Genomic DNA, 11,411 nt, shown 5'->3' on the forward strand with positions numbered 1-11,411 from the left:
TGCCCCATCACTAAGCCTATAGATGATGACCTCACTCTTGACCCTTCCCCCTTCTTGTACCTGGGTCCTCACTGATCTTTGCTTATAGATTGTGTGCCACCCCCTCCCCCAGCTCAAGTCCAGCTGCTCTTCACCAGTTCTTCAGTGTCCTGTCTCTTTACTTCTTGGATCCTGCACCTCAGCACAGCCTAAGGGACACCCCACGACCCTGTGGTGCCCTACAGCCCTACACAAGAGAAATAAGAAATGGGAAAAAGTCAGTTACCAAAGATGATGACCTGACAGTTTCACAGATACATTCTCTGTAATTTGATTCAGAATCTCTAAAATAGCTCATCCCAAAGCCATTTGAATTATTTTCTGATGGAAAGCTCTCATATATTTTATGAATTTAGCATTACCTTAACATAAAAATGTATATGAATTATGCAGAAAATATACCATGGTGAGTCTCAAAATTATGAAACTAGATCTAAAAATTATAATTTAATTATTAGCAAACTGAAGAAATGTATTAAAGAAATAATAGCAAACTCATTAAATAGTGCCTACTGTGTGTCAGGCACTATTCCAAGTGCTTTGCAATATTAACTAATCTTCACAACAATCCATTAATCAGGTATTAATTTTTCCCATTTTACAGATGTGAAAGAAATAGATGGATCTTTATTATACTCCTTTCTTTAGAGCTGAGTTGAAAAAGTACAGTGAAGGTGCATGGAGAGCAGCAACTCAATGGTGGGGGGATATCTCTTCTTGGCTTTAATGAATGTGAAGATGCAGGCATAGCTGTCAGTTTGGGGAAGAGGTCTAGCAATATGCATATCACACAAGATGGCAACTAAGGTGGTTATCCCTTGTTTTTGTTGAGGGATATCTCATATCCTTATCTGCTGTGAGAGTGAGTGAGTTGATTGGGGAACTGATTTGAGGAATGGAAACCAGAAGCATGTAGGTAAAGACTCCCCACATGCTCAGTCCTTTTCTTCTGAAACTTGCAAATCTACTCCTTCATTTCTATCTGTGTATTTAGAGATCTCTGGTACCCTTAACCCCTGCTACCACCCTGACTGGACTCAGAAGACTGAGTCATATTCCAGAAACACCCATTTCCCTTGATCTGGCCACTTATGTGACTACCATTTCAGTATCATCTTGAATCCCAACTTTTATCAAGACCTCCTGGGAGGCAGGACAGGATGAAGAGTGAGGTATGTAGCATTGTGGCCAGGGTTACAGAAGGTGGAGAAGGTGGGTCATGGCCCCTAGTTTTTCTCTCGGAGGTTGATTGCTAGGCCTGCTCTTCTTGTATGTGTGAGGGATAAGTAGGCCTCTGTTCCAAGAGCCCAGGGTTTTATGAAGCCATCTTCTTAAAGTTCTCTCCATCCCACTAGCAGGCAAAATCCAAAAGGGCCCACATTCTTCAGTGTGAACTGAAACACCCTCCTGAAGATATTAGGACAAGAGAAAGGAGAAAGAGAATGAGTTTCTACTCCTGCCTATGCAGGTCTTGGAAGCCCACTTTTTTTTTTTTTTTTTTTTTTTTTTTTTTTTTTTAACGATAGAGTCTCTCTCTGTTGCCCAGGCTGGAGTGCAGTGGCACGGCCATAGCTCACTGCAATCTCTGCCTCCTGGGTTCAAGAGATCCTCCTGCCTCAGCCTCCCAAGTAGTGTGTACTACAGGCACACATCACACTCGGCTAATTTTTGTATTTTTAGTAGAGAAGGGGTTTTACCATGTTGGCCAGGCTGGTCTTGAACTCCTGACCTCAAGTGATCTGCCCATCTCCGCCTCCCAAAGTGCTGGGATTACAGGCGTGAGCCACCATACCTGACCAGAAGCCCACTTATTAAAGCAACACACACCGAGTGCCCGTGTCACACTTGGTATTGTTTCTGGTGCTGATACCACAGTGAACAAATACAACTCATGGCTTTGTTGCACTTTGTTCTAGAGAGAGTGGGTACAGGCAACAAAGAAGTATGAGAGCCAGTCAAGGAGGCTGGGGAAAGAATGCTCCTTTATTCTGTTAGGCTATTCTCTGTGAGGGGACACTCAGGAGCCAGAAGGTTGTGAGGAAGTGCATCATGTAGACATCTGGGGGATGAGTATTTCAGACAAAGGAAACTGCAAGGACAAGAAGTTGTAGAATTGTTCTTGGGTTTTTGAGGAAAACTGTGTGCAGGGCTAATTGAGGTTTAACAGGAACATGGGGAAATCGAAGGTAGCTGGGTTAGGTTGTGGGAATCCTGGCAGCTGGGTAATGGCTCTTGGCGCTGCTGACCAGGTCAGACGTGCAGAGCTAGGCTCTTCAATCAACCCGGCTCTCCACTTCTCTCTTCACTAAGTGGTTAGCCAGTAATTGTCTCTTGTTCTAATAACCAAGAACAGGGCCATCATAAACTTTTTTAAACCAGTGGTACAATATCCCTGAAATACTCATTTTCAGGAACAACAGCTAGTATTATGATGGGCCTGTTTCCAGGGATAGTTTCAATGAAAGTTCTGTCTTGGGATAAAAGAGTGGAATGGCAAGGCCCTCTATGCCAACAATAGAAATTTGGAGTCTTCGTTGTTGTCCTTGAATACCTGAAATAACCTCAGAATGTCCTGATTTGATATTTACTCTGGAAGTTTGACATTTATCTAGTTTTCTTCCATTCAGGCTTAAATTATTCATAATGTTTAAGGGGGAGCAGTAACAGGACTACTTCAAAATAGTTCATTAATCACACAGTTGTCTAATTTAATGCCCATTTTATTAAAGGCATTCTAAGTCGTTCATTTTGACAAATGTGTTACTTAGGGGGAAATGCAGCATAAAACAACTATAGTAAATAACAGTTGGGGTGGCCAGTACTGGCTCATGCCTGTAATCCCAGTACTTTAGGAGGCTGAGGTGGGTGAATCACTTGAACCCAGGAGTTTGAGACCAGTCTGGGCAACATGGTGAAACCCCATCCCTACTAAAATACAAAAATTAGTTGGGTGTGGTGGTGCATGTCTGTAGTCGCAGCTATTGGGGAGACTGTGGTGGGAGGATCACCTGATCTGGGAGGTTGAGGCTGCAGCAAGCCGTGATCGCACCACTGCACTCCAGCCTGGGTGACAGAGCAAGACTCTGTCTCAAAAAAAAAAAAAAAAAAAAAAAAAAGAATAGCAGTTGGGGTAAAGGCTGATAGAAAAGGGATCAGTAAAATTTTTCTCTAAAGGGCTACCTAGTAAATATTTTAGGCTTTGCAGGCCAAGAGGCAAAATCAACAATATTATGTAGGTATTTATATAACGGCCAAACACATTTCCGCTTTTTTTTTTTTTGGGTGAAACTCTAAATATAATATTGCATACAATGATTTTAAAATACAGGTCTTTTAATGATAAGAATGGAATTCTTTTTTGGCATAACAGTTTGCTTAATTGGAGTTGAAAGTTAGTGTTTCTAGTATCACATTAATTGCAAATGTTCTTGGCTCATGGGCTATATGAAAACAGGCCTTGGGCTGGATTTGGCCTATGGGTCATAATTTTCTAACCCTTGGGATAGAAAATATGGTTTCAATGTTTAAGAAGTGCTGGAGATGCTAGCCAAAGTTATAAAGAAAGGAGAGAAAAAAGAGCATGAAACATAAAGATTGGAAGAAATACAGTGACATCATTTGCAGATAATATGACTGTACCTGTAAAACCAACAGAATCCACAAAGTGTTAGAACTAGTTTTATGAGAACTAATAAAAAAGTCTCATTGAGGTCGCTAGAGAGATCATCCTATAAAAATCAATAGCCCTTTTCTGTATCAGCAATAACTAATGGCATTAACCAATGCTAAAAGAAAACAACAAATACCAAAAAAATCCTGAAAATATATAGGAGTTAATAACCAAGAATACATATGATAATCAAGCTAGTTTCATCTGGTTCTGAAACTAACTAGAATCAAACTGCGGATTGAACTGAACTGTGTTTGGATGCAGAGGCCACTGTTGCACACCAGACTTCTGACTCCTGCCACAAGCTGATGTCATATCACAAAAGGTGCTTCCCTTTCCCTGCCTGCAAGAATGACTTTATGAGCTCTGCCCCTGCCCTAAGACTGTCTGCTGTTTCTCCATAAATTCCTCCTTAGGTTACTGATGAGCTTATTTTTCCTATGCCAAAAGGGAGGGCCTTGGGGACTCAAACTTGTTAAAACTTTAAGGACATAGAAGAGGACCTGAATAACTTGATAGACATTTCGTTATCTTGATGAAATGAGTTAAAATTAAAATATTTCTATTCTCTCCCAGCAAATACCTTGCTAATTTAATATATGATAAATGTGGCACTAAAGATCAGTGAGGGAAACATAGATTGTTTAGTAAGTTGGGAAAACTAGATTTGTACCTCCTACCACATATAAAGGTAGACTGCAGACAGATTAAAGACTGAAATGTGAAAGACAAAGTTATAAAGTTAATAGGAGAAAATATAGGAGAATATTTTTATGTAATAGAAGCAGTAAGCAATTTTCCAAAGAAATCTTTAAAAGCATGAAGCGTGAGTCCTTTATTGCCAAAAAAGAGATGAATCTGATTGCATTAAAGTTGAAAGACATCATGAACAAAGTTAACGTGACTGTGGGAGAGGATATTTGCAGTATCTGAAATTAACAAGCTATAGAGTTCCAGGAATTCCTGCATATACACACAAAATAAAAGATAGAAATTTGAGTGGAAAAATAGCATGAGTAAGCAATGTACAGAAGAGGAAACCCCAAAAGCTAACAAGTAAAGGAAGAGATTTTCCAACTCATTAGTATCCAGAGAAATGTTAATTATGTAATGCTGAGATGTCAATTTATACCTATTACACTAGCAAACATGAGAAAGCTGGATAGGGCCAGGTTGGAAGAAATATGGAAATGCAGGAACCCTCGTGCACTGTTGATAGAAGTACAGATGAGTGCAGCCTTCTGGGAGAAAGTCTCAGTACTTAGTCAAATCGTGTATACACATACTGTCTGATGCAGAAATCCACTCTGGGGCATATATTCGCAGAAATCTCATAGAGATCCAGAAGAGGAAATGTATAATTATGTTCACTGCAGCACCATTGGGTTAGTGGGGAGTTAGAGGCGATGTGAGTTTCCATTACTGAAGGTAACATGTGGTGGATGCATTGCAGGAGACCTGGGCAGCAATTAGAAGCTTTAAGTGGGCTAAGGATGATGGCCTCCAGCTCCATCCACGTGGAGGCCTAGCATGGGGTAGGTTATGGAGGACTCCTTAAGGAGACCTACAGTAGGCAGAGAGGTGTCCACACTTCCTGGAACTAGTGAAAACATTAGGTTACAAAGCAAAAGGGAATTAAATTGCTGATCAGCTGACCTTGAGATGGGGAGATGGGGAGATTATCCTGGATTATCTGGATGGGCCCAGTGTAATCACAGAAGTCTTTACAAGTGAAAGAAGGGGGCAGAGAAAAGAACCAGACAGATGGGCGGGTGACGACTAAATCTGACGCTGCTGGATTTGAAAGTGGAGGAAGGGGCCATGGCCTCGCTAGAGGCTGGAAAAGGCAAGGAAACAGATTCTTCCAGAGCCTCCAAAAAGGAATGCAGCTCAGAACTCTATACCCATATATTCTTTCCTTTTCTTTTTTCTTTTCCTTTCCTTCTCTCTCTCTCTCTCTCTCTCTGTCTCTCAGTTTGAAAATTGCAGAAAGCCAGGAAGGAGAAAATAATCAACCATATATCGATCACTCAGAAGCAACAACACTCTGAACATTTGATCTTTTTTTCCTGGTCATTTTATCTATGCATATCTTCTTTTGAAAAATTACCCATAATAAAAATAAGTGCTACAGATTGGATCCCCTCTGACTTGTACTCACTTCCTGGGAGCCTATGGCCAGAAGGTATCCTTTCAATCCACTTTAATTATGTAATACCTTGCAAAGTATAGACCACAGACCAGTAGCACTGGCATCATCTGGGAGCTTGTTAGAAAGTAGAATTTCAAGCTCCACCCAGGCCTACTGAATTAGAGTCTACAGCTTAACGAGATCTCCAGGTGATTTGTATGCATATTATGAGAAGAGTTGCATTATATATATAGGTATCCGTAAATAATGCAGGGTTCTGTGTGTTATTTACAATTTACGTATATGGTATTAAACTGTGCCTCTTAACAACTAGCTTTTTTTTTCACTCACCAATTAGATTCCAAGACCTAACAATGCTAATGGAGATCTAGTACATTCCCTTTTAATTCGGTGAAGAAAATTAGCATTTATGTTGCTGATAATGAAATCTGTTATTAAATCAGCATGATAGTATAGCACTGATTTGTTGCAACCAGGTACAAATGGAGATGGTCAGAGAGACTTACAACTTTCTACTTCAAAAAGAATGCACCAACTTATTTTCTAGGGGCATCAGTCACTGGGAGGAGTTTTTTTCCCAAAGAAAAGCAATTACCGTTATGGCCACAAAACTAACTGTTACATGCTCAGGAAAAAATACCACATTTATAAGTCCAGATATCTCACTGTCAGTGGGAATATCCAAAGCAAATTAAACTAGCAACGATATTTTTACATTAAGAGGGTAGATGTACAGAACATGAAGGGGCATTTACTCTAACTTGGATTGAGATTTATTTTCTCAATATCTTCAAGGAAACCAACCAATAAACCTCTACAGGCTTTGGCCTGACATAAATTGCTCCATATTCTAGAATGCATCAACTGACCTAGATCTTCACTAACAAGTCCATTATTGGCTTTCTCATGACTTTTATCAGCCAAGAATAGCTCAAAGAATATCAGATATGGCGGAGACTTACTAGTTGAGGCAATTGACAGAACTTAAGATTGTGGCCAAAGCTCTGTCTGGAAAAAGGTAGGCATTAGGTATCAAGAATTCAGATATCACAGCCTGGAAAGCTGGTACCTCTAATTACATGTGAGCGAAACATTTGATCTAATGGTTGTTTGCTGTACCTGGGAAGATGGACCATTTGCTGACAAAGGCTACAGAGCTGGGGAAATAGGAACAATTCAGGATATTGGCATATTGGTACTGTATTGGCAACTTCTTGCTGCTTTCAGCCAAACTTATGAGAGAGAGAGGCTTGGAGTTAGCCAAGCTTCACGTAGGGAGGGCATTACTAAAGGAGGCCTTCTCTGCCTGCAGCCTCACTCTAAATTGAGGTTTGCTGCTTCTATACCCCAAAGCAAAGCAGTTGTAAGTAATGGCTGTGAAGCAAAAATCTAGGCTTAATAGGAGTGAAAATATGGGCTTCACCAAGAAAAGTTGTGAGCCTGCTGGCAAAAAAGGGCTTAAGAATTCACCTCAGGTCCATTGTTTTAGATGGTCTCAAAGCAGCCACCATTCAATTAAGAGAAGAAATGGGATAGGCAGAGCATAGAAGCCAATCTAGGAAATACCAGAGTTTCCAGGCTTAAATTTATGTCTAGATAAGATTTGGGCTCGTGGGGGCGGGGAGCGGTATGGTTACCTGTACATGGAAAAGTCAAGAGGCAAATATAGCAGAAGTCTACTAAATTTTTGAGAAATTTGTATTGCCAAAAGAAATTTAGCCTTGGCCTATAGCAAAAGCGTGATGGGGTCTTACCCTGTGTCCAGGCTGCAAGGCAGTGGCATGATCGCAGTTCACTGCAGCTGCAAACTCCTAGGCTCAAGAGATCCTTTCGCCTCAGCCTCTCAAGTAGCTGGGGTGACTACAGGCATGCAACCGCCACCATACCCAGTTAATCTTTTCTTTTGTTGAGACAGGGTCTTGCTATGTTGCCCAGGCTGGAGGGCAGTGGCACAATCACAGTTCATTGTAGCCTCAAACTCCTGGCCTCAAGCAATCCTCCTGCCTCAGCCTTCCAAAGCACTGGGGTTACAGGTATGCGCCACCATGCTTAGCTGCATGTGATGCCTTACTCCTCCAAACAATCTGTACAAGCCTGCACAAGCAGGAAATGGGTAGTGATCATGAAGGATAAGGAACAAGAAAGAACCTTCCAGAGTCAGGGACCACAGCCTCCAGTGGTCGTAAGACCATGCCTCCACCAGCCTCTTTTCCTTTACCACATGCAACTCCGTTTTAACCATGCAAATGAGGATAATGTCCTAGGGGATAGTACAAAGAAAGAACTGGGCTCCTGAATGACTACAAGGAACAGAGTTGCCAGCCAACTTGGATCATTTATGTTAGATTGTTCATAGAAGAGAGAAACTAATTCTATCTTTATTAAATTATACTGGATTTTGATTGAGTCTCTTTTATAGCAGCTAGTTTATCTAGCAGGTTAGATAAGCTAATGAAATGTTTAAAACTGATATATTTATCCTTCCCCACTAAACCTCCTCCTCTAGCAGATTGCAGTAAATGGCAAATTCCAACCTCTTAATTTCTTAGGCCGAAGTCCTTAGAGGCATCCTGTTCTAACCCCTACCAGGTGCACAGTATCAAACCAGGCCTTGCATTTGTGATTTAGTTTGGTGGTTCCCAGAATTGTAGGCTGCAGGTACGTGGAGCGGAAGTGGGCTCTTGTCCTAAAAGTGTTAATATCCTTCAACCAAAGAGCCCCTGGAATGTACATGTAGTTGAACAAATTGGGTTGCAATAGTTGAACGTACCTGTAGTTGAACTATTGCAGCTAGGAAGAACACATATCACTGGGAACCCATATGCGTCTCAGTAAGAGAGTAGTAGAAAAAAAGCTACTACAGGATTTGGAAAAAACTTACTAAGAGAGCTCCAGATTTGGTGCTGCCAGAAACGGGGAAAATTTAATGATTTGATATCTCAAAAAATATTAACGGGGAGGGGAGAGAAGCATGAAGATAAAGCTGTAATTGGTAAAGAAATAGCTGCCAGTCATTTTAGCCAAGAGAGTGGCATATTTGTGGATTGCACAATGATCTTGTTTTTATGGTTGCAGAGTGACTTTGTTTAATGTTGATGTTTTGCAAGATTGTGTATGTCCAACAGAACAATCTGGCTTAGCTGTGAGCAGCAGCCCAGTGTGTGAGCTTGTGATAGCACTGAAGCCCAGCTGTGGGAGTCCAGGACTGCCTTTTTTCTTTCTCAAATGAGTGACGATGCCTTATCACAAGGAGTCAGCCAGTCTCTGAGACTCCATGTGAGGGAGAGGAGTTGTCTCAAATTCATTCTGCTCCTCAGAGGTGTGCACCTTCAGCCTGCACCCCTGTCTGGCCATTGTGACACTTTTTCCCAGCACTACATTGACCCAAGGTGCTTCTGAGCTATTCTAAGAACCTGGAAAATGATGCTGCTCTGGTCTGTTTACCTTCATCATTCCCATCTGTTTTTTCCCTTTTTTTTCTTTAGAAAGGGATCATTCTGCTTTTTGGCTGGGAGCAGTGTCATCCCAGCACTGTAATCCCAGCACTTTGGGAAGCTGAGGCAGATGGATCACCTGAGGTCAGGAGCTGGGACTAGCCTGACCAACATGGCAAAATTCTGTGTCTACTAGAAATACAACAATTAGCCAGGCACAGTGGCGCATGCCTGTAATCCCAGCTTCTTGGGAGACTGAGGCATAAGAATTGCTTGAACCTGGGAGGCAGAGGTTGCAGTGAGCCAAGATCACACCATTGCACCCCAGCCTGTGTGACAGAGCAAGACTCCCTCTGTGACAACAACAACAGCAAAAAGGTGTGTGGAGGGGATTATTCTAGATTTTTCTGTTTCTGATTTATGAACATTTCCTATTTTCCTTTGGGTATTATTTCATGCCTCACTTGCACAAAATATTTGGAGTTGAAGGGGTAGGCTTCAGTGTGAGCTCAAGCTGCTACCTTGACTTGTAAATAGCAGAGGGCCTTGACTTGTAAATAGTCTCCCTTCTGGGCTGTAGTTTCCTAACACGTGGCACTACCCAGCCATCTCTTATCAAAGTGGTCCTCAATTGTTACTGTTATTAATTTTATTTTTTTATAGCTGCCTTTTTTTTTATTTTCATAGGTTATGGGGAACAGGTGGTGTTTGGTTACATGAGCAAGTTCTTTTGCAGTGATTTGTGACATTTTGGTGTACCTATCACTTAAGCAGTATACACTGTACCCTATCTGTAGTCTTTTATCCCTCACTTCCCTCCTGTCCCTTCCCCCTGAGTCCCCAGGGTTCATTGGGTCATTCTTATGCCTTTGCATCCTCATAGCTTAGCTCCCACTTATGAATGAGAACATATAATGTTTGGTTGTGGTATGTGTATAAGATGGAATACTACTCAGCCATAAAAAAGAATGAGCTGATGACATTTGTGGTAACCTGGCTGAGACTGGAGACTGTTATTCTAAGTGAAGTAATTCATGTATTATTATTAATTTTCTAAGTGTTCTCAAGGCTTTGCTAGGTCATGCACTTCTGGGCATCAGCTGTCCTGTCCCTTACATGCCAACAGCAAAAAATGAGAGATTTCAGCATAACTGGTTCTTTCTGTGTAACCTTTTGCCATATTTCAGCAAACCAGACCAAGCATTTGATCCAGGTTAATAATCTGAACCTAATTTAGTCTTCTGATCTTGGAGCAAAGCAAGATATGGGAGCTTCTGCTGCCTAGAAAACCTTCTCTCATTAACCTTTATGCCCATAAGGACTAAGCCACTCTTCCTGAGGACAATCCCCCAGCCACCTTGCTCTGCCCTAATACCCATGGGTAACTTTTACATTTTTAAAATTATACTTTAAGTTCTGGGGTACATGTGCAGAATGTGCAGGTTTGCTACATAGGTATACACATGCCATGGTGGTTTGCTACACCCATCACCCCATCATCTACATTAGGTATTTCTTCCAGTGCTATGCCTCCCCACTCCCCCTACCCCCTACTATTCCTCCCTTAGCCCCCCACTCCCTGACAGGCCCCAGTGTGTGTTTTTTAAATCTGCTGGTGTTGGGAAAGGGTCACTAGTGGTGAAAGATCTTTCATTTCCCTTTACCCAAGCCTGTTAACTTTCAAAAGAAGAAGTGAATAACATTCCCCATTGATGCCTGCTGACAAAACCAGGTACAGGTTGCTGAAGACAGGTATTGCTTGCATTTAATGGAATCTCACTTACTGTGTTCATAGTACATAACTGTGGTGCTTGAAGGAGGTTTTTCAAGAGTGTGAAAGGGCCCTGAATGCATCTTACAGGATGGATGGTACAGAGAAGCTGGGATCTGGAGGCACATTTTGAACCTTGTCAAGCTGGTACCAGCCTCAGCAGCAGCTATCTGTCAGTGTCCCCAGTTGAAAAAGAGAATTCTAGGATGCAGAAATCATGGGGCAAATCTTATATTCTTATATTATTGATAACAGTCTTATCAGATCACTAAGAAATTGGCAAATCAAAGGGCAAGCAGCACTCACGGGGATTTGGGATAACCAACAGGGAATTACTGCAGAGGA

At 41.6% G+C, this 11,411-nt stretch overlaps 1 long non-coding RNA gene across 1 annotated transcript; it reads left to right on the top strand.

Moving 5' to 3' along the window:
- Positions 1 to 294: 294 nt before the first annotated feature.
- Positions 295 to 10,131, top strand: LOC116524869. Its single transcript, XR_004257511.1, has 3 exons — positions 295 to 304; positions 3,102 to 3,106; positions 10,032 to 10,131. It is a non-coding gene; the product is annotated as an uncharacterized LOC116524869 (long non-coding RNA).
- The last annotated feature ends 1,280 nt before the right edge of the window (positions 10,132 to 11,411 follow it).

The sequence above is a fragment of the Sapajus apella genome, unplaced genomic scaffold, assembly GCF_009761245.1.
Source record: "Sapajus apella isolate SASKATOON/1434 unplaced genomic scaffold, GSC_monkey_1.0 scaffold46, whole genome shotgun sequence".
Taxonomy (NCBI): domain Eukaryota; kingdom Metazoa; phylum Chordata; class Mammalia; order Primates; family Cebidae; genus Sapajus; species Sapajus apella.